This window comes from Ursus americanus, chromosome X, assembly GCF_024610735.1.
Source record: "Ursus americanus isolate L20-20 chromosome X, mUrsAme1.1.p, whole genome shotgun sequence".
Taxonomy (NCBI): domain Eukaryota; kingdom Metazoa; phylum Chordata; class Mammalia; order Carnivora; family Ursidae; genus Ursus; species Ursus americanus.
Window position 1 is genome coordinate 41254558 of NC_142164.1, and position 27107 is coordinate 41281664.

General features: G+C 36.3%; 1 protein-coding gene and 1 long non-coding RNA gene across 3 annotated transcripts in view; one reads left to right on the forward strand and one right to left on the reverse strand.

The window, feature by feature from the left end:
* The window catches only part of IL1RAPL2 (interleukin 1 receptor accessory protein like 2), a 1151831-nt gene that overhangs the window by 392508 nt on the left and 732216 nt on the right, over nt 1–27107 (reverse strand). The gene's annotated exons all lie outside the window — the stretch shown is intronic.
* LOC123797192 (uncharacterized) lies at nt 145–26889 on the forward strand. Its single transcript, XR_006780902.2, has 3 exons — nt 145–265; nt 4703–4766; nt 25154–26889. It is a non-coding gene; the product is annotated as an uncharacterized LOC123797192 (long non-coding RNA).

Sequence of the window (27107 nt, forward strand, 5' to 3'; positions counted from 1 at the left end):
TTTTCTTCACCTAGTTGAACAGGTACTTTGAAATACAGAGTCCAACCAAAGAATTTAGAACCTTCTAATCATTACATGACTAGGTAAACTTGGTTGTTATAACAAACCAGGGGAAGAAAAATAAACTCACATAAGTCATGCAGTTCTCCATGAACAACACAATGCTTCTATTCTTCCTACTGTGTTGCAGTATACTCTACTGGATGAAGTCTCTCCTTTAACATGTGCAGGATTTTCAAGATTTGCAAAGCTTTGAGTGAAACAGGTAATAAGAGAAAGATAAATAAAATAAGCTAGAAATATGAACAGCTTGAGCCTCTGTTATGAGTTCATAAATGCCTTAAATTAGGAAGAATTACAGTGGGATTTAGAGCTATTGGGATATATTTGCATTTTGAGCTGGTCTTTTTACAACTAAGTATAACAATTTACTGACTTATTTTTTGTAGGAAAAAGGCATATTGTTACCTATTGTAATCTGTTAGCATAAAATATTTTGAATGCACCATAATGTGGGCACTTAGAGTTTCAGACATATGTTCAGAACTGGAATCTGTACAAGATTTTAATTTTAATCAAAGCCAAAGCAGCCCATGACTCAGGTCACCGTCTGTCCTCCAGAAACAAAGACAATGTAGATATTCTCAGTGGTTTTATTTCATCTTATTTTCATCATATAAAACTACAGTTGTTGTGATGGAGACATAAAAGATACGAACAAAAAGAGACCCAAAATAAATTAATTCAGGGAATAACTACAATAATACATTCTTATAACCTACCCATCTCTGCCTTTTTTAACCTCTTCATACATGCCTTGAAAACAGACCAGGAAAGTTAAGTTTTCTTGTTACCCTTATCTTCCTGAAAGTCTAGCTAGTATTCAAAATTGACAAGTATGTTTATAGACACTCTGGCTCATAATCATTAATATTTTGAAATGAATATATCATAGCAGAGTGGCATGCCCTCTTTGAAAAATTCTTATAATGACAATTCCTAGAGGTTGTATTGCTTTGGATGAAATAACTGAAAATGTCAAAAAAGATTCTCCATGGATATTAGGTTATTTTTAAATTTTATTTTCATTTTTGCAAGTTCTGTTGACTGCTTCTTTATGAGATCTTAGAGCAACAGTCCCTGATGTGATATGCCCCAGTGAATTAAGCAGTCAATTAATTAAATGTTAATAAATTAAGCAATTGTATAAAATTGTTTAATTTTAGGAGCATTTTTTTCAAATGCCAGTTCAGAAAGCAGAAATCTTTTCAAGCACCTAAATCTGCTACTTACTTACCTTTAGGATACTTAAAAATACATCTGATTAGTAGAATCAGCTTACTGTATCCCTTCCAAGAAGACACGGGTTTTAGCCAGGTTTTAGCAACTCCAGGACTTAGGGTGAGTAATTAGAATTCTACATACTAGGCCAAAACACTCATTTTAAAAAAACTAATGATAAGTGGCTGATTGTTCTAGCTGTGGACTTCTCCATAATTTGTTAGTGGCATCACAAAGGAAATCACAGACCTCAGGGAGGCCTGGCTCTGGATTGCTTCATAATTGGCAGCAAATTTACCAGGCCTTACTGAAAAATGTGGATGAGTTGTTATTCTTACAGAACTCCGCTTTTCACATTACCTATACAATACCTAGATGTTCAATATCAATAACTGGAATAATCACACAGAAAATTATTTTTTATTGCATTAATTTAATGCTGAATGCATTCTACAATATCCAGACTTTGTATTCCTAATCTTATGGTGAGGCTGCATTTTCTATGAAAATGAAATGCATCATTTGCAAGCTGCTTAAGGATTATGACTGTCAACCAATCCATACTGGTCTTTTTGGAAACTAAAATGTGTTATGGATATCATCTTTCTGAGCTTCATGATGATCAAGACCATGCTATATTTATATTTTTATCCTCAGTTTCTACCTACACTTTGGCTGCTCCATAATATGCATTTAATATATTCTTGTTGAATCAGTAAAGTACTGATTGATAAATATAATGAAAAGACAAGTGAGCTTTAAAAAAACCAAAAAGTACAAGCCAACTTAGTGAAATAATTGTCATGATGCAACCAATAAAACCGGTCAATGTGATTTTTTTTTTCATATTTCCAAATGATTGCTTTTGTATCATCAGGAAGAGCATTAATATCAAAGTATTTCCCTTCATCTATACCAAATATGGGTCTGTATCTGATTTCATGGCTTAATATATATTTGGAATGCAGTATAAATAAAGTACTGAGCTATGAATATTTAGGAGGGATTCAGAAGACAATTATTATAGTCTCTTGAGCCAAAAGCCATGTGTGGAACCATTATAAAAATACAAGGTAGGACAATATTTGAGTTACTAGAATGAGTATATGAATAGTACAAATCAGTGTTATAAAAATTGAAAGGTTACTCCATCTAGACAGAAGTAATCAAGGAGTAATTTTGGAGGACATAAGATTTGAACTACACCTGAATGACTAATAAGATTTGAATTAGTGGAAAGGAATGGTGGTTTGAATATAAGTAGAGAATGTGTAAGTTCTATTGCTTTCAGGATAAAAACAAAAGCTCCTTAAAATGGCCTATAAGATGCTAAATAATTTAGCACCTGACTACATCTCCAACCTCATCTCTTTCTGTTGGTGCCTCTGATCAAGCCTCATAGGGTACTGTTTCTACTTTCTGGAACATTTTCTTTTGCATTTTACCTAGGTAATGCCAAGTGGTCTTTCAGATCTCAGTTCAAGTATCTCTTTCTCCTAGATTATGACAACGTCCCATCCTGCCCTGTTATTAGCTCTTGTAGCACTAGGTACCTCTCATTAATGACACTTATCACAGTTGTAATTTTACATGTATTTTTATGATTATGTGTCTGCCTCCTCCACTGGATTATTAGTTCTAAAGAGTAGGGATCATCTTTATTTTAATTTACCATTATATCCACTGTACTTAACAGTGCTTGACATAAAATAGGTGCTCATAAATACATAAATTGGATAATTAAAATAGAGTCTGATTAGTGAAGGCTTTTACAGTGGGCTAGCAAATTTGGCCATACCGGAGCATCATACATTAACTTATCCAACAAATATATATTGAATTTGTACTATACAGTATACCCTTGACTTCATACCAGGTATGAAAGATACTTCCTGTCTGTGATCTATTCAATATGGGTGAAACAGATAAAAATAATAGAAAATAACAATATAGGGTGATCAGTGTTGTGACAGACAGAAGTATAGTGTTTTTGGAGGATTAAGAAAGAGACCTCTAAAAAGGATAGGGATATAAGTGGAGACTGCCTGGTAGGTATGGGTAATATTTAAATGGATTTTTGATCTTTTTCTGCTTATTAGAATAAATGCAAAAAGTAACCAGTAAAGTGGCAATAGTAGATAGTAACAGAATGTCTTTTAAAGTTTATAGATTTTTTTAAAAAAGAGGAATAAAAAATGGCTCAAAGAATTAGGTACCATTGGTGGTACCGTACAGTGAAAGAGAGCAGATGAGTTAGGATGTTTACTGGCCTCCTATTCTTGTGGACCTTTTGAGGGGATTTCTGAAGATTATACAAATTACCTCATCACTTTTCTGAATTTTTGTTCAGTATGCATATGAACTACAATAAGCATCTGTTCCACAGATATAACCTTGTCTCCAGATTTAGACAAAAACCTAGTCTAAATATTGTCTAAATATAGCATTGACAGGATATTCTCAAGGAGGAGGTAGAGGTCAAGATGTTGTGTCTGTAAGCTTTCAAGCCAACAAGCATGAACTGAGTTTCTACTGTTTCTCCTGCACTGTGTTAGGCACTATGTAGAAGAAAGAAGACCAGTCTTTCCCTAGAAGATTAAGGTGCTTTTTATAGCAGCTGGCATTCTAATTCACCTTCCAGTTGCTGCAGCAAGGCACTGAAAAGGAAACAGAATTTTTCTTATATTTATAATATATTTCATTCACAGGCAACTATTAGAATTTTTAAAAGCAAATATGGAAGGGTTAAAAACTAAACATCCAAATCTTTCTAAAGCACATTGGTTTGGTTCCAAGGCATTTACTAAAATTAGCCATAGAGCCTTACTTTGAAATAAATATAGTAAATTACTACTTTGGAAATTGGGCTCCTGGGCATCTCCGCTTCTATCTTAAATGGTCATTCCTAATTATATACATGAAAAAATCAAATATATCTTTAGATCAGATTTTTCTCTTAGGACAAAAATAATTATCCTGCTTTAACCTATGTATAATACTCCTGAAGCTACTTAACATCTTTCAGCAAATGACAAGTCAACAAAGTCAAAACAAAGTCTATTGGAACAGGCAAGTTACTCTGATGCATTTTAAAATCACCATCAAAAAGCTTCTCTGAAGCCTTTCCCAGAACAAGAAAGCATACAACAAAGGTTACTTTTTACTGGAAGAAAGAATGGGGGATGAAAATGGAAAGTTCCTGAAGTTGGAAGATTTGGAAAGGGGCCTGGCACGAATACTAAGGAGTAAAATGGTATATGTTAAGTATCTGCAGCATACTGGAATACAACCCTCAAAGACAACCCAATTCTACTTACTACAGCTCAAAGAGAAGGCAAACATGAAGCCAGGGACAGTATAATTATGTAGTATTTTTCTGTGTATAAAGGATCTAGTTACAACTTAGCCTTTCTTGTCTCAGAAGGAGGAACTTTTGGACATGGATGAAATCTCAAGAGACTGAATATTGTGACAAAAGAAGAGAGGTGAGGATGGAAAATTGGGGGGAACCAACAAAGTAGGGGAGAGAGGAAGTATCAAAAGAATTGGTCTTCATTCATTTAATAAATATTTATTAGGCCTTGTATACTAGGGATGAAAAAGATTATCCATTCACTTGAAAAGTTCTCAATTTAGGTGGGAGAGGCAAATACATTTATAGATAATAACAGCACAGTATCCTAAGCTAATACCTCTTCCTGCTATATCTCCCTGGACCCTGGACCATATCTCCTCACTTATCCTTTTAGACCTTATTCCATCAAGTTCTCCCTCTCCCTACTTTATCTGCAGGCTTTCCTTCTTAACTTGCTTTTTTCCTTTCAGATTGTAAATACACACAATTCTCTCAGTTAGTAAAGGAAAACTACACTGATGAGTGGTGAAGCTAGCTGTCACTTCCTCTCTCTTTCCTTCCTTTCATATACAAATTACATTTAAAGTTTCCACTTAATCTATTCTAATTAACTCCTCAATTCACTGCTGTCTTCTACTCTTAAAACTTTCCTAAAGCTGCTACTACTAAGTATATCAGTGACTCTATAAATGACAAATAGAATTAATTAGTTCTTATCTTACTTGACCTGTCTATGGCCTTTGGTATTATTGCTCCCATTGAAACCCTATCCTCCTGCCTCCATGATCTCAATTTTCTGGCTCTCTCCCTTACTCGCTAGTTACTCCTCAGTCTTCCCTATAGGCCTCCCTTAATTATTGGTGTTCTCCAAAACTTCATCTTTGGTCTTCTCATTCTTAAGTGTTTTTCTGGGTTATTTAACCCATTTGAGCAATGTCTATTACCACCTAGTACACTGTTGACTCCAAAATCTTCATCGCGTAGGCCATGACCTCTCTCCCCTCTCTCCCAAGGTTCAGAATCAAATGTCTACCTTTTTAACGAAACATTGACAGCTGGTACCCTAAAGTCTCCTCAATTCAACGTATAAAAATATAAAAAGAAACAAGAACAAAAAACTTCAAAGCATTATTTTCTCCAAACCCTGACCACCATATTTACTTAGTGTGCAAGACCCATTACCCTGACTACTCCCTCTGATTTATCCTGTACATTCAAATGGTGATATAAATAAATCAATTCTGACTCTTTAATAGCTCATATATCTATCTTTTCCTCTATTTCATTTTGGATTTTTTTAAATGTTCTACTAACTGGTCTTGTTACCTTCAGTTTTACTCCCTTCTATCTTTGACATAAATATCAGAATGACCTTTCTAAAAATGCATATCCTATTGGGTCCCTTGCTTGCTTCAAGCTTCTCAAAGACTCTTCATTGCCTGCAGCAATGGCTCTTGAACTTTCATGTGCATACGAATACCCTAGAAGATTTGTTAAAACAGGGAGAGTTAGGCCTTAAACCCTGGGTTTCTGATTCAGCAATTCTGGTTTTGGACCTCAGAATTTGCATTTCTAACAATTTAGCACTTTGCCCTGCAAGAAGGGAAAGGAAAAGGAGGAGGAGTCTAGGATGACAGCTGAATTTCTGTTATCAAAATCTTAAGAAATTGGGTGGTGGTGGTACAATTGATATGTTTTTGGAGTAGTGTTGTTGGGGTCTGGAGCCAATGGCCAAGAAAGAATTCTTGAGACGTCTTTGGTGCAAAAATGTGGCTTTATTAAAGCACAGGGACAGGACCGGTGGGCAGAAAGTGCTGCTGTTGCTTGCTGCCTCAGGATTGTAAGGACCAACTGCGTATATACTTTGGGGTCAGAGGAAGTAAAAGTAAGGGAAGTTCCAAAAGGATTTTTAAAAGATTTTACTATTTATTTGAGAGAGAGAGCGAACACAAGTTGAGGGAGAGAGGAGGCTGAGGGAGAAGGAGAAGCAGACTCTCCACCCAGCAGGGAGCCCTATGTGGGGCTAGATCACAGGATCATGACCCTAGCCTAGCTGAAGGTAGATGCTTAACTAAATGAGCCACCCAGGTGCCCACAAAAGGATTTTCATATGCTAAAGAAGACTCATAGGATACTCCGTAGGCCTTGCTATTGTCAAACCAAGGTTGTTTTACCCTCTACCAAGACATTAACATTAAGACAATTGAGAGCTTCCTGGAGGAATGTTACCCAAGTATTTGTCAATGGGCTACAGGTTATAAGGACATTTAATTTTATCTACATTTCCTTCTGCCTTTGTTTACCACATCATTATCACTGAGAAGGAAGATATAACGACTTAGTTGGGAAGAGGGCATTAAACATGATTTGTTCAACTTTGGGAATGTTCAAGTGTTTTTTCAACTGCATCCTCTATTCCCATACCCTAACATTGAACCAACCCTAGGTTCTACCCATCTTTCCTATTTATAAGTCACTAAATGCACTGAAGATACATCATGTTTTTCTTCCAATCACCTATATGTCTATAATTCCTTTGCCTCTCACCCTTCTTTCTTATGACTATCCTACTTGGCTGTCACAACCCAACTTAAGTATCTTTTTCTTAATCTTCCTTTCTCAGCCTCTACTTTCTGGTCTCTAAATGAAAAGCTGTGCAAAAGCTTTTTATTTCAGTATAATCTTAATAGTATAATTTTGCTTTTGTTTCTCTTGACAAAGGAAATATATCCAGGAAAAAGTTTCTATAGCTGATGTCAAAGAGATTATTGCCTATGTTTTCCTCTAGGAATTCTATGCTTTCAGGTCTCAAATTTAGATATTTAATCTATTTTGAGTTTATTTTTGTGCATAATGTAAGAAAGTGGTCCATTTTCATTCTTTTGCAAGTTCCTGACCAGGTTCCCCTATATTTACTGCAATATTATTTACAATAGCCAAGAAACAGAAGCAAGCCAAGTGTCCATCAATAGATGAATGGATAAAGAAGAATACACACACACACACACACACACACACACACACACACACACACACACAATGGAATATTACTCAGCCATAAAAAAGAATGAAATCTTGCCATTTGCAACATGGATGGATCTAGAGGGTATAATGTTAAGTAAAATAAGTCAGGCAGAGAAAGACAAATACCATATGATTTCACTCATATGTGGAATCTAAGAAACAAAATAAACACACAAAGAAAAAAAGAGACAAGAAACAGACTTAAATATAGAGAACAAACTGATGGTTGCCAGAAGGGAGTGAGTGGAGGATGGGTGAAATAGGTAAAGAGGATTAAGAGTACACTTATCATGATAAGCACTGAGTAATATATAGAAATGTTGAATTACTATGTGGTACACCTGAAACTAATACAACAGTGTATGTCAACTATGCTAAAATTAAAAAAATATATATATATATTTTAAAATGAGCTTAAGAGAGAGGGAGACAAACCATAAGAGACTCTTAACTATAGGAAACAAATAGAGGGTTACTAGAGGGGAGGTGAGAAGGAGATGGGCTAAATGGGCAATGAGTATGAAGGAGGGCATTGTGATGCGCACTGGGTGTTGTATGTAAGTGATGAATCACTAAATTCTACTCCTAAAACCAATATTGCACTACATATTAACTAACTAGAATTTAAATAAAAACTTAAATAAACAAACAAATAAGCTTTTTGTCCTTAATAAAAATAAGCTTCAGAATATTTCTTAAAAAAAAAAAAGAGCATCTTCTTCTTTGTGATGGTTATATGAGGATGTATATGAGAATATTTTCAGTCCCAGAGGAGGAAGACTGATTGGAGTGGTTTCTAGTTTCTTCTAGTGCCAAGATATGAGTGTTAAAGGAAAACCATATATTTGTGAATGACATAAAAAATACACATTACCATATACAGTATTCCTAATTCCGTATAGCCAAATTAGGTAATGTTAAATTCAGAGTCTCTATACTGCATAGCTCATAAACAAATAATAAAATTTATTTAGTTATTGGGTACTTATTGTATAGTACTCTGCTAGACTCTGGCAGTTATAGTCTGGTTATAGAGACAAAATTAACATATATCAAATAATCAGAGAGCAATTAAGTACTAAAGTGTGTGCTAAAATTATAATAGGGTAATTAGAGAATGTAGAACTGAGCATCACCTAAAATTATAGAGAAAACTTCATTGAGGATTCAGAGCTTGAGCTGAATATTGGAGGTTGGTAAGAATTTAGATAGATGGAGAGAAGGAATAAGAACACTGTGTGTCAGGGCAAAACAAGAACAAAATCTTGGAAGCAAGAATTAACATAGCTTGTGTAGAACACAATGAGAAAAATAGGTTAACCAGAATAGAATGATAGGGACAGAGTGAAACTAGAGTCTAGATTTGTGGTTAAGGGTCAGCATTTAGAAAATCTTGAAAACAATGCAAAGTTATTTGCTCTTGATACAGTAAGTAACAGGAATTCTTTACAGGTTTCTGAATTAAAGAAGTAGAGTTTTCGTAAGGTAAATCTACAAAAAGTAATTAAATAGACTAAAAGAAGAGGTAGACTTCAGAAGGGAGACTAGTTATAAGAGATGATGAGGGCCTGAACTAAAGTAATGCCATTGGACTAGCAAAGAAGGCTGATACTCTGAGAATTTGAGAAGGAACAAAAGACAGTTCTTTGTACATTTTGGAATTATGAGAGATTGAATGATTAAAATAATTTTCCAATCCCAAAAATTCAAGAAGGAGCTATATTAAAATACTTAGAGTTCTGAAAAGATCATATCCCCAAATATAGGTAATTCAAAGTAATTCGAAATGCCATAAGCACATGCTTTATCTGCTCATTAAGCAATCCAACAATGCTAATAAAGTTAGGTAACAACAAACCTTTCATGGTGGTTCAGAGCATACAAAAGCCATTTTACAAATATCATCTCATTTGATCAAACAATACTGTGAATTTGCTTATTTTATTGCAAAGCACATTATTAAATGACTTATTAAAGACCTTTTGATCAAGGACATATCATTTTAATTCTCTCAGCCTCAGTTTCCTTATCTATGAAATAGGGATATTAATAATAATGCTCTCAGAGCATAGTTGCAAAAATTAAATTATATGCAATATGTCTAAGTGTCTAGCACTAGTGTCTAGTGTTGAGTGTGAGGGTATATCTGTTGTTATTGTCTCAATATTTATTGTTGTCAAGCATAGTCTATGTATCTACACTCAATAATATTTATTGAATTGACTCAATAAATACTCAGGATTTATTAAATTGACATCTTCATGAGATCACCAGATTCTTAGAAAATTCCTTTTAATCATACCTTAATTCTAATTATTTTTCAACAAGTATCCCAATTTTAAAATGGGTGCCAAAAAGAACCAGGGACTTAGAGAATATAGCCAACAGAAATGCACTGAGATTTGTTAGCTTGAATAAAGGGTCTATTCAAGATTCTAAATGTTTTCATCAAAGTCAAAGTCTGGAGGAAACACACACACACTTACTCACTCATCAACCCTTCAGCACAACTGATGGGAATACTAAAAATATACATATATCTCCATACATGAATTTGAGAACATTGCACATTGCCATGGCTGATTTATGAGGCCCTTTCACTAAGAGGGATAAATGTATTATTAGGACTACTGAGAATAAGTCTCATAGCTCAAAAGTATGCCGTTTGTACCTTTAAAAATATGTCACTGTCAAAGTTCCTCATCTTCTCCTGGGATACGTGGCATGCTGCACATTGTCTTAAATGTGAAAAATACTTGATATACGTTTTGGTGACAATTCAGTAATTCAAGTACTGGTGAAGTGCCAGGCAATTATACCTAATCTCCACTTACTTTTCATCAACTGAGGTCAAGATTAGAGGACACCATTTATGTATGTATGTACATATGTATGTATGTATATATGTATATATTTGGGTTTTTGTTTATTTATTTATTTTCTTTCCTAAGAGGAAAGAGTAACACAAGATTTTCCTGTACGACCTCTGCTTCCAATGAATGTTTCAAACTAGCTCTGTGAGCTGTTGCTGATGAGAGGTTCTAAATGGACAAGTAAATAAAACTTCAGTGGCTTCTGATTATGCATCTTAAGTATTCAGAGTCAGTAGCCAACAGAACCTAGCTAATCTTTATCATTCTAATCTTTAGACACAGTCAGTCTTCTTTAAGCCTAATGGCCTGGTTTTGTAGAATAGCATATTTTAAATAAAACAAAATTATACTAAAGGACTAAGACTCCTTAGACATCATTAATTTCTTGGAGTACTCTATGACATGATTATTATTCACTCTGGAGTCTCATAAATAATTGAAACCTAACTACATTGGCTGAAATAAATGAACTTAATATCACAAGCTAGTTTCCTCATGTGTAAAAAATAGATAATAATAACTACCTCGCCTTGCCAACCTTACAGAGCTCCCCTCCCACCACCACCACCATGAGTCCAAGGATTAAATGAAGAAAATGTCTGTGAAAGTGTTTTGTATGCTATAATGTAAAGCATTATTGTAAGGTTGGTAATAGTGATTCCAGGTCTTTATTTTATCATATATTTTCTTTATTTACTGATTTTTAAAAATTTGATTTTTTTGTCAATGGGTCTCTTACCAGACTTATCTGAAGAAAGCCATCTGGAATGCATATTTACAAGGTTAGCTTTTCACCATGGATATAACAGAGGCAAAAACTCATACCATGGATAGTGTAACTATCTGTGAAGATGTTTCCCTCACACAGAATTACAAAGAATGAAATTCAGTTAAATAAGGTCTTAGGATTTGGCTTCCTATTACTAATACATTAACTTCCCCTAAGCATGTTAAAGGCCTATAAGATAGTGGGGAATACCATTTTATAAAGCAATGTCACTCTCTGTACGTAGCTTAAAAAAAACAACATAGGAAACTCTTAACTAAGCAGATCAAAAGGATGATGGTTGCTGTATACTAATTCATATTATAAATAGATTCCCTTAAATATAAGTTCTCATAGGGCATTTAAATTTTCATTCATTCCTTTAACATTTATTAAATACCAATTATATATCAGGCACTCTGCTAGACGATGGCACAATTTCTGATGTATAGGCACACTCTTCATTTTTAGGATTCAACAATATGAATGTTTCTATATCTTTGGAATGTTAGTTTGTTAATGGGGAGAAATTCATGATTGGTGAAAGAAGGGAGGTAGAAAATGGTGGGATTTGTGGTAGGGCCAGATCACAAAGACCTTGGTGATGGAGACCCACTGAAGTATTTTATGTAGTGGAGTGTTGTGATTAGTTTTACAATATAGGAAGAGCATCGTGTCATCTTCCTTTTTCTCTGAAAGTCTGACTGTTAAAGGGACACAAAAACAAGGAGGGGAACATGGAAACATGATGAAATACATTTTTTGTTTGATTTAAAGACAGATGAGTAGGAGATACTTATTTTTTAAGTGACCCCTGAATGAGGAACACTAGTCAATATGATTGAAGAGACTTTGAGCTACATGTGTCTCACAGAACATTTCCATAGGCTGGGGGTAGGGTGGATAGAGGGACAAGGAAGGGTGGGGTGGCAGGGTTGAGGCAAGTCTCCATGTTGTCCCAAGTTGAGTAGATCATACAGTGCAATTGCCTGGGACAGTCCCAATTTATGCCAGTTTTTCCGGCATAATTATTAGTAGTGACCTCTTTCATTGTCAAAAGTTTTCCAGTTTGGATGATAAATTATATACGCACCCTACCTAAAGGTAGGCTCTACTAACAAAATATTCATTTGTCAACTTGGAAATCATTTTAAAAAGAACAACGTTGGATATCCTAGCTGCTGGTCTAGACAGAGCAAAGTAAAACACCCTCTATATTTGCCCTAGAAGGATGGAAATTCCCAAAATGGAAAAACATAGGATGACTAATGGAATATTTGTTAAACCTATTGCTGACCAGTCTCCAGTTCCTACTCTAAAAACATCGAACAAAATTACCCTGAGGAAACTTCTCTAACACATTCATAGCTCCCGAATGGTACTTGCCTAACAACTATAGACGATCCAGTTCAAGTCATCTCAACAGTAGCATTTGAGAATTAAGAGAGGAACTCAGAGGTGCTTGGGTGGCTCCGTCGATTGAATGTCCAACTCTTGATTTTGGCTCGGGTCATAATCTCAGAGCTGTGGAATGGTGCCCCACATCAGGCTCTGAGCTCAACACCAAATCTGCTTGTTCCTCTCCCTCTCCCTTTGCCCCACCCCGCTTGCTCTCTCTCTCTCTCTCTCAAAAAAAAAAAAAAGACAGAGAGAGAGAGAGGAACTCAAATGGTTTGTCTTTTAGGTAAAATGGCAATTTAATGCCTATACCCAGCTACTGGCTGTAGAAGAAAGGGAGGAACCCAATAGATGACAGTTTGTTTTTTTTTTAAATTATAGAGTTCTCTGCAAACTGAGTCATTAAGTGCCAACTGGTGATTGACACTAAAATTATACTTTACTTCCAAAGATAATCAGAATCAAACTCAATCTGGTGATCCACTTTATGTCAAAGAAACTTAAAATTATTAATAAAATATTCCATAAATTGCCAGTAACAACAAAACAGTACTATCAAATGAGTGGTATATCTTGGAATCCGAACTAGGAATGCAGTAGGAAGGCACAAAATTATCTTCTACCAACACTAAGCAGGAGGAAAATCATTCCTGTGACCATATTTTAAAAACACATTAAAATTAAAAAAATACTAATTTATGCTGATAATATATCATGCTAGGAATTTCTTTGCAGTAAATTATTTATAATCACAAGTACAAGCTTGCAACTCAAGTTGCTAATTTCAATTGACTTTAATAAGGAACTAATTCCCAAAGATTAGTACCCCTTTTATGTAGTAAGACACAAAGCAAATCAAGACAAAATGATAACAAGATGCAATCAGGATGTATTAAATAAAGTAAATCATGAATAAGAAAGATACTTTACACAAAAACCTCTGACAAATTTAGACACAAGCAACCGCAGTCTTTGTCTTAATTAAAGGGTGATCTCACGAGCAAAATAGTCATTGGCTGAGACATGTAAGCCTTCCACTATTTTCAATGGTAAATTAGACCATTACTGAATTGGCCTCTTCATAGACTATAGTTATTGCTCTGTCTTTTTCAATGATCAAACTGGCTTGTTCTTATAACTTGAAGAATTTAAGCTGGAAATTATAAAGATCTCTCAACTTACATGCATAAAATTGCTAATTTTTTTACAATGTTTACAGAAAATCTGTGGTCACAGCAAATTATTTTGTCTTATGGTATTAACATTGAGTCATTATTAGTAAAAAGAACCTTGATGTTTTGGTAAAGTATATATTTTGATCAGAAACTCTTTGTGGTATTTTTCAATATTAGTATGTACATTCTAAATGGTTTGTTTAGGCAGGCAAAATTATGGTAACTGACATGGTCAGAATTACTAATTCAAGCTTTTATAGAATAGCTTATTCTCATCAATTACCCATTTACTAGAAACTCAAAGCATAATATAAGCCAATCATTTTTCTTTTTTAAATTAAGCTAAATTATTCTTTTTTAAAAAGATTTTATTTATTTATTTGACAGAGAGAGACAGCCAGTGAGAGAGGGAACACAAGCAGGGGGAGTGGGAGAGGAAGATGTCGGCTCCTAGCGGAGGAGCCTGATGTGGGGCTCAATCCCAGAACACCGGGATCACGCCCTGAGCCGAAGGCAGACGCTTAACGACTGTGCCACCCAGGCGTCCCAAAATTAAGCTAAATTCTTTAGGAGCTGAAAAGTTCTCAATTTTTTTAAGTGTACTATAAATGCCAAGTTCTTTATTCCCTAATTCGCAAACAGACCTTTATTAAATTAAATGTTATGATGAAATAATTACACACTGTAACTACATGTTTCACTTGCAGTGCAATTTTATGTTTCATAGTAGGGGAATGGTCCTGATTACTTTGACTACATAAACAAAATAAAACAGAACCATCTACTCCTAATCATTAAGTTAGATACGTTTTTTATAGAAAATGCATACAGTGTAATGAAAGATATGCAGGCGACAAGCTTTACACCTAGGTACACAATTTCTGATTACATGTCCAAAACAGCAACAAAACAAATACTCTTTATAATGAATTTGGAGTCATGATCTACCTTCATAAATGGCCTGAGAAAACTGAGATAGAGAGGTAAAGCCCTTTCATTAAGGTCCCATAACAGCATAGTGGCAGAACCAAGTTGAGAACTCATGTCTCCTAAATCTTACTTCCATTATTATGATCATATAAGCAGGATCAAGTTTAGTAGTGCTAAGGAAATGTTCTAATGTATTAAGCTATGGTAAGATTGTGTATATTATCTCTTACGTTCAAATCATCATTTCTCAAATTATATTTTGGGGGATAGAACTCTTCTATGAGAATATTTGTGAGTATACGTATGTGTATTTCAACTAAAATAAATCAATAAAATATATTTTGAATTTTCTAGGTGATCATCTCATAACTGGTTACTCCACATGGTTTAAGTGACAACATTTACATATTTGTTTATAATTATATTGGCACCAACTAGTACCCTATATAAGTGTATATGTATAAATACATACCAATGATGACTTCATGTCAAATGAGAATCAAAGGACATCATGGTGCACTATAATCCAAATAATAAAAAGTGGTAGGGAAATTGAAGCACCACACAGCACATAGTAACCCGGCCATGTACAACTCAAAAGAACCTGCATTTATCAGTTAATATGTAGTCATATTTCATGCAGTGACTTTATTTCAATAAAACTTGGTTAATTAACATGACTTTTAATTTATCAGTTTTGTGGTTTTATATATATTTCATTTACAGTTCTGCTTTTGAATAAAAGTTATACATTCAAGGATTTAAAGCTAATTCAATATCTGTCTGGAATTTTATAAAATGTAAACAATTTTAGAGCACAACAGAGGTCCATAGGAAGTTTTCTTGCTTTAAAGGCCTAATGTGTAAACAAGTTCCTTTCCTGAATGGGACTACTTTCTATTGTGGTTTAACACTGGTGGAGAGGGGTCTGAAAAAGCAGGGAAGTATCTAACTTGGAACAAGTTAAATCTGAGGTTAAATCTTATTGCAATATGGGGAAAGAGAAAGGAGGTAATGTCTACATGTTGTAAGCCTTTGCTCCTTCTAGATTCTCATCAATTCTCTTGGCTTCCACTATCTTCTCTCTTCATATCTCTTTTTTGCCTTCAGAGCCTGGTTCTGTCTTCATATTCGAGATTCAATTCCATATTTCATCTGCTTAATGGATCCTTCTACTCAGATATTTTACCATCAACTCAATTTCAGAATGTCAAAAAACAAATTAAGTGTTTTGCTCCCCAAATCTTTTATCTCCTCAGATTAAAAACTAATCTCATTAATGATACATTCTCTTTGTCACTCAAATCTAACACTTGCCAAATCCAGTTGCATCTTTCTCTAAAATGACTATGGCATTCATACCCTTCTTTCAGCTCTCATTGCTACGGTTTCGGTTTATACCTTTATCTGCTCACATCTAGATTATTTTATTTTTTTAAAGATTTTATTCATTTACTTGAGAGAAAGAGAAAGTGAGAGAGAGAACGAGCAGGGCAAAGGGAGAGGGAGAAGCAGACTCCCCAGTGAGCAAGGAACCTGACCTGGGGATCGATCCCAGGACCCTGGGATCATGACCTGAGCCAAAGTCAGATGCTTAACCGACTGAGCCACCCCGGTGTCCCTAGATTATTTTAAACAATCATTTAATTATGGTACTATGTACTATGTTGTACATAGTATCCTGGTGATTATAAGCACAAACTCTGGAAACTGGCTGCCTAGGTTTAAATCTCTCTTAAGTTTTGCTACTTATTACCCAGGGTTTTTTTTTGCAAGTTATTTAACCTCTCTATGGCTTACTTTCCCTGTCTACACAATAGGGATAATGATAATAATAACAATACCTATTTTATATGGTTGCTGTAAGAATTAAACATTAAAATGCACAAAAGTGTACTGGCTGACATAAAGTAAGTAGCCAATAAATTGTGTCTATTAACAAAATATTTCCTCTCTGCTCTCCCCAAATCAAACAGTTCTACACATTACCCTATCTGTTTAGTGTGCAAGCAAGCCTATACACAACTTGGTTCATTAACATGAATACATTTGCCTTTCTATGCTTGGTTCCCTGACCTTTATGCTCTCAGCACTATGATATAAAGGAATAATGGATATAAGGGGAAGTGGGAATTGAAAGTAATGACAGAAACAAGTTCTGCAGTGAGGTAGCATAGTTAGGAATCAAACGAGGAAAGAAAAACAGAAAAGCATGCAAGTAAGAGTCAGATAGATCTTGGCTCAACTTCCAAATCTAATAGACCTGGCTGTGTGACCTTAAGTAGGTCACTCACCAACTCTATGTTCACTTCCTCATTTGTAAATTAAGGATAATAACTACCAATCTTATAAGGTGGTAGTGAGGTAGTCCATGTAAAAAGACTTCTATCCACAGTAGCCATTCAACAAATAGAGATGCATGAGCAAAGTCCCTGACACGTGATTAGTGCTTAGTAAATTATAACTACTATGATTATTCATCCCCTTTTTCCTCTGTGCCTGTTGCATTTGTATTGACTCTGAATAATGAAGTGTAACTGAAGAATTCTCACTACAGTTTTAGAGCAGGATATGGTGATTCATATTGCCAAGTCAATAAAGAAGCCAATCAATACAAAAGAGACCTTTTTATGTTAGCTGTCTGTAAGTCTCTAATTGCACTTTCATTCATCTTCTAACCAGTGTTTCCTCTCTTTGACTAGAGCAGGTCAATATTAAAATCAGGCCTAGGGAAATGCCATTGTGGACATTATGAACTTAAGACAGTATAATTATATTTCTTTGCTTTGGAGTGGAAAGAGCTATGGAACAGGGACTCATGAGACTAGACTGAAATATTGGCTCTGCCATAAGCTGCTTCTGCCAAATTGACCAATTCCTTGACCCTCTTTGTGCCTCAGTTTCCTCATCTTCTTCTCACAGGAAGAAACCACAAGTCATGTCCTCATTTCAAGCACGTGTATTATGTAAAAAAAAAATTACCTTTAAGTTGTCAAACTCTGAAGTTCTCTCTGACCACAACTTCCTATCTTTCTACTCTCCTTATTCCCCATTCTCCCTGAGCCAGGGAGGAAGAATGGTATAGTACATTGCTTCTCAATGGTTTAAGCAGCAAGGGGATGTTTTATTTTTCCTCCATGTTCTCCCAAGACTTAAAAAAAATATCTCCTAGATCAACTGCATTTATGATAAAACTCACTTTTCCCATTTTGTTTCATCAAAGACATATATAGCTGCCAATCAGTTTCCCAACCACATGAGATAGCCAGTATTACCAAAATGAGCTGATATGATTTCAGGCAAAAGCAAAGAAACTTGACATTTTAGTCAAGTTGTGTAATTTATCACAAGTAAATGAATGTTCTCTGTTAGGCTCCTTTCAAATATTGAAAATGACTCATAAATTCTAATTATTACCTTCACAGATTCCCCCTGGGGAGAGGGTGTGTGCAGAAAACTCAGTCTGGGAATCACTGGTATAATAGAAAAAAATACTAGATCCTAATAAATGGCACAGTATCTCAGAGCCTCAGTTTTAACTTTCTATTGAAAGAGAAGAAAAATATCTGACATATTACCTTGTAGCTACCATTTTTTGGAGTATGTCTTATGTCAGTTACATTGTTAAATGCTTTATATACACAATATCGTTTAAAATTTACAGCCATCGGAGTTAAGATGGCAGAGGAGTAGGGGACCCCTTTTTCAGCTGGTCCCCTGAGTCGAGCTGGATAGGTACCAGACCATCCTGAACATCCACGGAATCAGCCTGAGACGCAGGAAGATACATCTGGATCTCTACAAATGAACATCTCCAGCGCTGAGTATTGAGGTACAAAGTGAGGAGCCGTGAAACCGAGTACAGATATCGGAAGATAAACGGAAGGGGGAGGGAGCCGCCGCATTCGGGCGCCAGGAAGCGGTAGCCACCTGCACTGGGGAGCAGGCGGACTCACAGACCAGCACCTGCGAGAGAGAGGACTGAGACCATGAGCCGGGGAATGCGCGCGACCAGTCTGAGGGCCGGAGCTTTGGAGCGCCCGCAAGCCACACTGAGACGGAGCTCCGGAGCACACAGGGGTGGCTGACGGTGTTAGAAACACAAAGCACAGAGACGTGCTGGCCCTCGAAGTGAGGCCTGGGATGCCAGCTGTAGGGCGCACATCCAGGGACGCTGCAGGGTTGAGCAGCACCAACAGAAACAGAGTTAAAGTGGCCAGAACATCAGTGGAGAACAGTCTGCAATCCCTCTGTTCTGAGACAGAGGCTGAGATTCGGCCACTGCTGCTTTGACTCTCAGAAGAGGCACAACAAACCGCCAGGGAAAGCCGCCAGAGAACAAAAGCCTGGAAATACCGGCTCACAGTATGCCCATCCCCATCCCCCCCTCCCAGGGGACACAGAGACTCTACCCAAACAGGGTTCCCTGAGTATTGGTGCGACTGGCCCCTCCCCCAGAAGGCAGGCTGAAAAATCAAGAGGCCCACATCCCTAAGGTCCCTATAAAACAAGTGCACACTGCCTGGGTCCCGGTCAATAATTTGGGCTCTGTACAACCCCGCAACCTCTCCTCATCAGAATGACGAGAAGGAGAAATCCCTTCCAGCAAAGAAAAGACAATGAGTCTGTGGCCTCTGCCACAGAACTAATGAATATGGATATAACCAAATTATCAGAAATGAAGTTCAGAGTAACAATGGTCAAGATGATGTGTAGACTTGAAAAAAGTATTAACGAAAATGTTAATGAGAATATAGAATCTCTAAGGGCGGAAATGAGAGTGAATCTGGCAGAAATTAAAAATTCTATGAATCAAATGCAGTCAAAACTAGAGGCTCTGACGGCCAGGGTGAATGAGGCAGAACGTATTGGCGAATTGGAGGATGGGTTAGTAGAAGAGAAAGCTAAAATAGAAACTTGGCTCAAAAAAATCCAATCTCAAGAATGTAGGTTACAGATTACTGACTCAATGAAACGTTCCAATGTCAGAATCATCGGCATCCCTGAGGGGGTGGAGAAAAACAGAGGTCTAGAAGAGATATTTGAAAACACTGTAGCTGAAAACTTCCCTAATCTAGCAAAGGAAACAAGCATTCGTGTCCAAGAGGCAGAGAGGACCCCTTCCAAGCTCAACCAAGACAAACCTACGCCACGTCATGTCATAGTGCATTTCGCAAATATTAGATCCAAGGATACAGTACTGAAAGCAGCCAGGGCAAAGAAATTTCTCACGTACCAAGGCAAAGGTATCAGAATTACGTCAGACCTGTCTACACAGACATGGAATGAGAGAAAGGGTTGGGGGGGCCTTTTTAAAGCCCTTTCAGAGAAAAACATGCAGCCAAAGTTCCTTTATCCAGCAAGGCTGTCATTCATAATTGATGGAGAGATAAAGACATTCCAGAATCGCCAGTCATTGACCAATTTCGTAACCACGAAACCAGCCCTACAGGAGATATTAAGGGGGGGGTTCTATAAAAGTAAAAAGGCCCCAAGAGTGATACAGAACAGAAAGTCACAATCTATAGAAACAAAGGCTTTACAGGCAACATGGCATCATTAAAATCATATCTCTCAATAATCAGTCTCAATGTAAATGGCCCAAATGCTCCCATAAAGCACCACAGGGTTGCAGATTGGATAAAAAGACATGACCCATCCATTTGCTGTCTACCAGAGACTCATCTTGAACCTAAAGATACATCCAGACTGAAAGTAAAGGGATGGAATACCATCTTTCATGCCAGTGGACCTCAAAAGCAAGCTGGGGTAGCAATTCTTATATCAGACAGATTGGATTTTAAACTAAAGACTGTAGTTAGAGATACAGAAGGGCACTATATTATTCTTAAAGGGTGTATCCAACAAGTGGATATGACAATTATAAATATATATGCCCCCAACAGGGGAGCAGCAAGATACACAAGCCAACTCTTAACCAGAATAAAGAGACATATAGACAAAAATACGATAATAGTAGGGGACCTCAACACTCCACTATCAGCAATAGACAGAGCACCTAAGCAGAAAATTGACAAAGAAACAAGAGCTTTGAATGCCATACACGATGAGTTGGACCTCATAGATATATATAGAACACTACACCCCAGAACCAAAGAATACTCATTCTATTCAAATGCACATGGAACATTCTCAAGAATAGACCATGTTCTGGGACACAAAACAGGTCTCAACCGATATGAAAAGACTGAAATTATCCCCTGCATATTCTCAGACCACAACACTTTGAAATTGGAACTCAACCACAAGGAAAAATTTGGAAGAAACTCAAACACTTGGAGACTAAGAACCATCCTGCTCAAAAATGATTCGATAAACCCAGGAAATCAAAAATCAATTTAAATAATTTTTGGAGACCAACGAGAATGAAAACACAATGGTCCAAAACCTATGGGATACTGCAAAGGCACTCCTAAGGGGAAAATACATAGCCATCCAAGCCTCACTCAAAAGAATAGAAAAATCTAAAATGCAGTTTTTATATTCTCACCTCAAGAAGCTGGAGCAGCAACAGAGGAAAAGGCCTAATCCACGCACGAAAAAGCAGTTGATCAAGATTAGAGCTGAAATCAATGAATTAGAAACCAGGATCACAGTAGAGCAGATCAACAAAACTAGAAGCTGGTTCTTTGAAAGAGTAAATAAAATTGACAAATCACTGGCAACACTTATCCTAAAGAATAGAGAAAGGGCCCAAATTAATAAAATTATGACTGAAAAGGGAGAGGTCACAACCACACCAATGAAATTGGAAGGATTATTAGAAACTTTTATCAACAGCTTTATGCCAATAAATTAAGCAATCTGGAAGAGATGGAGGACTTCCTGGAAACCTATAAACTACCAAGATTGAAACAGGAAGAAATTGATTTTTTAAACAGGACAATTAATTATGAAGAGATTGAAACAGTGATAAAAAACCTTCCAAAAAACAAAACTCCAGGACTGGATGGTTTTCCCAGGGAATTCTACCAAACATTCAAAGAAGAAATAATACCTATTCTCCTAAAGCTATTTCAAAAAATAGAAACAGAAGGAAAGCTACCAAACTCATTCTCTGAGGCCAGTATTACCTTGACCACAAACCAGGCAAAGACCCCATCAAAAAGGAGAATTACAGATCAATTTCCCTGGTGAATATGGATGCCAAAATTCTCAACAAGATACTGGTGAATAGAATCCAACAGTACATTAAAAGGATTATCCATCATGACCAAATGGGATTCATCCCTGGGATGCAAGGGTGGTTCAACATTCGCAAATCTATCAGTGTTATAGACTTTATCAGCAAGAAAAAAGCCAAAAATCATTATGATTCTCTCAATAGATGCAGAAAAAGCATTTGACAAAATACAGAATCCTTTACTGATTAAAACCCTTCAGAGTGTAGGGATAGAGGGTACATTCCTCAATCTCATAAAAACCATCTATGAAAAGCCTACAGCAAATATCATTCTCAACGGGGAAAAGCTGGAAGCCTTTCCCTTAAGATCAGGAACACGACAAGGATGCTCACTCTCACCATTATTATTCAACATAGTACTAGAAGTCCTTGCAACAGCAATCAGACAACAAAAAGGGATAAAAGTTATCCAAATTGGCAAAGAAGAAATCAAACTGTCTCTCCTCGCAGATGACATGATACTCTATATGGAAAACCCAAAAGAACCCACTCCCAAACTATTAGAAGTTATAGAGCAATTCAGTAATGTGGCAGGATACAAAATCAATGCTCAGAAATCAGTTGCATTTCTATACACAAATAATGAGACTGAAGAAACAGAAATTAGGGAATCCATCCCATTTACAATAGCACCAAAAATCATACGTTATCTTGGAATTAACTTAACCAGAGACGTAAAGGGTCTATATTCTAGAAACTACAAATCACTCTTGAAAGACATTGAAGAAGACACAAAAAGATGGAAAAAAATTCCATGCTCATGGATCGGAAGAATTAACATAGTTAAAATGTCCATGCTACCCAGAGCAATCTACACTTTCAATGCTATCCCGATCAAAATACCAGTGACATTTTTCAAAGAACTGGAACAAATAGCCCTTAAATTTGTGTGGAACCAGAAAAGGCCCCGAATCGCCAAGGAATTGCTGAAAAGGAAAAACAAAGCTGGGGGCATCACAATGCCAGGTTTCAAGCTGTACTACAAAGCTGTGATCACAAAGCCAGCATGGCACTGGCACAAAAACAGACACATAGCCCAATGGAACAGAATAGAGAACCCAGAAATGGACCCTCGGCTCTTTGGGCAACTAATTTTTGACAAAGCAGGAAAAAACATCCAGTGGAAAAAAGATAGTTTCTTCAATAAATGGTGCTGGGAAAATTGGACAGTTACATGCAAAAGAATGAAACTTGACCACTCTCTCACACCATACACAAAGATAAACTCTAAATGGATGAAAGACCTTGATGTGAGACAGGAAACCATCAAAATCCTAGAGGAGAGCGTAGGCAGCAACCTCTACAACATCAGCCACAGCAACATTGTTCATGACACATCTCCAAAGGCAAGAGAAACAAAAGATAAAATGAACTTATGGGACTTCATCAAGATAAACAGCTCCTGCACAGCCAAGGAAACAGTCAAAAAACGTAAGAGGCAGCCCACGGAATGGGAGAATATATTTGCAAATGATACTACAGATAAAAGACTGGTATCCAAGATCTACAATGAACTTCTCAAACTTAATACATGAGAAACAAATAAACAAATCATAAAATGGGCAGAAGATATGAACAGACACTTCTCCAATGAAGACATACAAATGGCTAACAGACACATGAAAAAATGTTCAACATCATTAGCCATCAGGGAAATTCAAATTAAAACCACACTGAGATACCACCTTACGCCAGTTAGAATGGAAAAAATTGACAAGGCAAGAAACAATTGTTGGAGAGGATGTGGAGATAGGGGGTCCCTCCTACACTGTTGGTGGGTATGCAAGTTGGTACAGCCACTCTGGAAAACAGTGTGGAGGTCCCTTAAAAAGTTAAAAATTGAGCTACCCTAGGATCCAGCCATTGCACTGCTGGATATTTACCCCAAAGATACAGACGTAGTGAAGAGAAGGGCCATATGCACCCTAATGTTCATAGCAGCATTGTCCACAATAGCTAAATCGTGGAAGGAGCCAAGATGCCCTTCAACAGATGACTGGATTAAGAAGATGTGGTCCATACATACAATGGAATATTACTCAGCTATCAAAAAGAACGATTTCTCAACATTTTGCTGCAACATGGATGGCACTGGAGGAGATAATGCTAAGTGAAATAAGTCAAGCAGAGAAAGACAATTATCATATGGTTTCTCTCATCTATGGAACATAAGAGCTAGGAAGATGGGTAGGGGAAGAAAGGGATAAAGAAAGGGGGGGTAATCAGAAGGGGGAATGAAGCATGAGAGACTATGGACTCTGAGAAACAAACTGAGGGCTTCAGAGGGGAGGGGGGTGGGGGAATGGGATAGGCCGGTGATGGGTAGTAAGGAGGGCACGTATTGCATGGTGCACTGGGTGTTATACGCAACTAATGAATCATCGAACTTTACATCAAAAACCAGGGATGTACTGTATGGTGACTAACATAATATAATAAAAAAATATTTAGAAAATAAAATAAAATAAAATAAAATTTACAGCCATCTAATGATGTAGTTGTTATTCCCATTTCACAAATGAGAAAACAGAGGCACAAGAGGCCAAGTGACTGTTCAAGATTATCCCACTTGTAAATAAATGGCATAACTGGGATATAAATCCATATTTGACTCCAAAGCCATGCTCTTAATAGCTCTACCATACTCTCACATCTTAGAGATTGGTGATATCAATACACTTTGCAGATTAAGCATTATACAAATATAGGGGACATTTGTAATTGGTATTTGCAAAGGAATACCATTCCTATGACCCCCTACTCCATGCTTCCTGTCCATCATCCCCCTTTTAGCTTCAGAGTCTACACTCTAATATATACCTATTGGCTAACTACTTCAAAAATTAAAAAAAAAAACACCTTCAAAGTTTGATTTTCTGTAATCTTTACATTGTCAACGAGAAATCTTAAGTAATATCCTGGATGGAGAAGGTCCACAAAAGAAGTTGGGTAGTTCCCAAGACCTCTATCTATTATTGCCTATCAAAGCTTAATCCTTCAAGACCACTTCCTCTATGAAACTATTAATGGCATCATCCATTGATACATAGCCCCTTCCTTTGAAACTACATCATTTTGTTTATAACTCTCTCTTGAAATTATTGATATCTTTCTGCTTTTTCTCATAGTTTTTTTTTTCTGTAACAGGTTCAAGCCACAAAAAATACTGTAAACCTCTTGGAGATACAAACTGTTTTACTCACTGGATTGGACTATATTGTTGCTGAAAGGAATCTCAGAGACCATCATATCCAGCCCCTAGGCCACAAAACAAGAAGTGAATCTCTAAGTCACATAACTAGTATGTGGCAGAACTAGGATTAGGAAGAAAATCTCCTGACTATAATCAGTGGACTGCCTTTTTGGTTTGTATTCCTGAAATGCCTACTGTGATGTTTTGTACGTAGTAACTACTCAAGAAATATTTGTTGAATAGAAAAGAAAATTGAACAGAGTAGTATTTTTAGAAGCTGATGTATTTTTTATACTTTATTAAATGTTAGAGCACATGTTCCTAGTTGGTGAACATGTTACAAGAAATAAGAAATAATGGCTGACTGAAATATTTATTTGGATTAAAAAATATATTTCACTAAATGTTTTATAGTTCAGATACAAAATCTGTTAAGCAAAGGCATTTTCCCCCATTTCCTGCTTTCATCTTAACCAAATGTATTCAGTCAAAGTTGTTTATTCATTCTGTTATCACAGCACATTTTCCAAAAGTTTGGATATCCAGCAGCACAGCATGTTTTCCTCCAAATGCATTTTATCACATTCTATCACCATATCATTTTGCTCACATGATTTCATTAGCAAAAGGAAGCCTATGACCCACCAAAATATTGGATTCTAATCTGTACCTCTTCCCATCTGTCAAGAGTTCCCAAATTTCAAGTTTGAAAATACAAGCAAAAGACATAATTAAAATACAGCATTCTTTATAAAATGAAACTGATGATTCCTGTCTTCTCTCAAATCTTTATCCTCTCAATTTCCATGTACAATATTTTAAACCTCAAGAATCTTCCTTATACCTAAAACCTCAAAGATCAGTAGTCTAACCAACATCAGACTCCTCTCTTATTTCTTTTCCCTTGCTTCTCTGAAATGGAGACTATTTTTTCCAACCAGCAGTTTACAGTGAAAAAAGTAGAATGCTTTTTTGAAAATATATTAGAGTAGCCATGCCACTGCATCTATATGGTGTAGATAAACTTATATCTGTGAACTTCGAAAAGACTTATTCAGTTTTTTCTGAGATCAAAATAGTCTTGATTTAGATAAATATTATTTTAATTTGCAGTTTGCTTTGGTCAGATTTCCTTACTTCTTATCAAGTTGTTTCTCTGTGAGGAAACCTCATGGTCTTCAAAATTTGTCCATAGTCTTCAAATGTGAGATTAGGTTAGACCTCAGGTGTGGGAAAGACAATCTATATTCCCAGTGTGGAATTCTTCTGAAGGAGAGGGTCACTTCAGTTGGCCTACACACACAGCCTGCTGCCATTCTGGGAGCCTCCCTGGTTATATTGAGCACCCAATTTGTGCTTCTTTTCTAGTGTACCCAATCTCATAATCTTCTCTCATTATTTCATGCATGTAAACCTGTTCTTAATTACAAAGGAAAATATGTGGAAAAAGGAATTTTGTCCTATACATTTTTTATATACAATAGTGTCCAGCATAGTACTGGATACTGAGTAAGCCTTCATAAATACTTACAAAACTGAATTGATACTTTTTTCCCAACTGGCATAACTGTCAAATATCAAGAAAAAGATCACATGAACAATTGGTCATTCCAATATGCATTGGTCAATCCAAATTCATGCATTGAGAAATTTTTCTCAGCATTCTCTCTCTCTCTCTCTCTCTCTCTCTCTCTCTCTCTCACACACACACACACACACACACACACACACACACACACACTTAAATGTACTAGATGGGGTTGGGGGCTTGTTAAAATAAATTATGGAACACCTATGTAGTAAAATAATATGTAGTAGCTTAACATGATGATCATATCAATATGTGCTGAAATGAAATGATCTCTAAGACATATTGTGAAGACAAGGAAACACAAGGTATAGAACTTT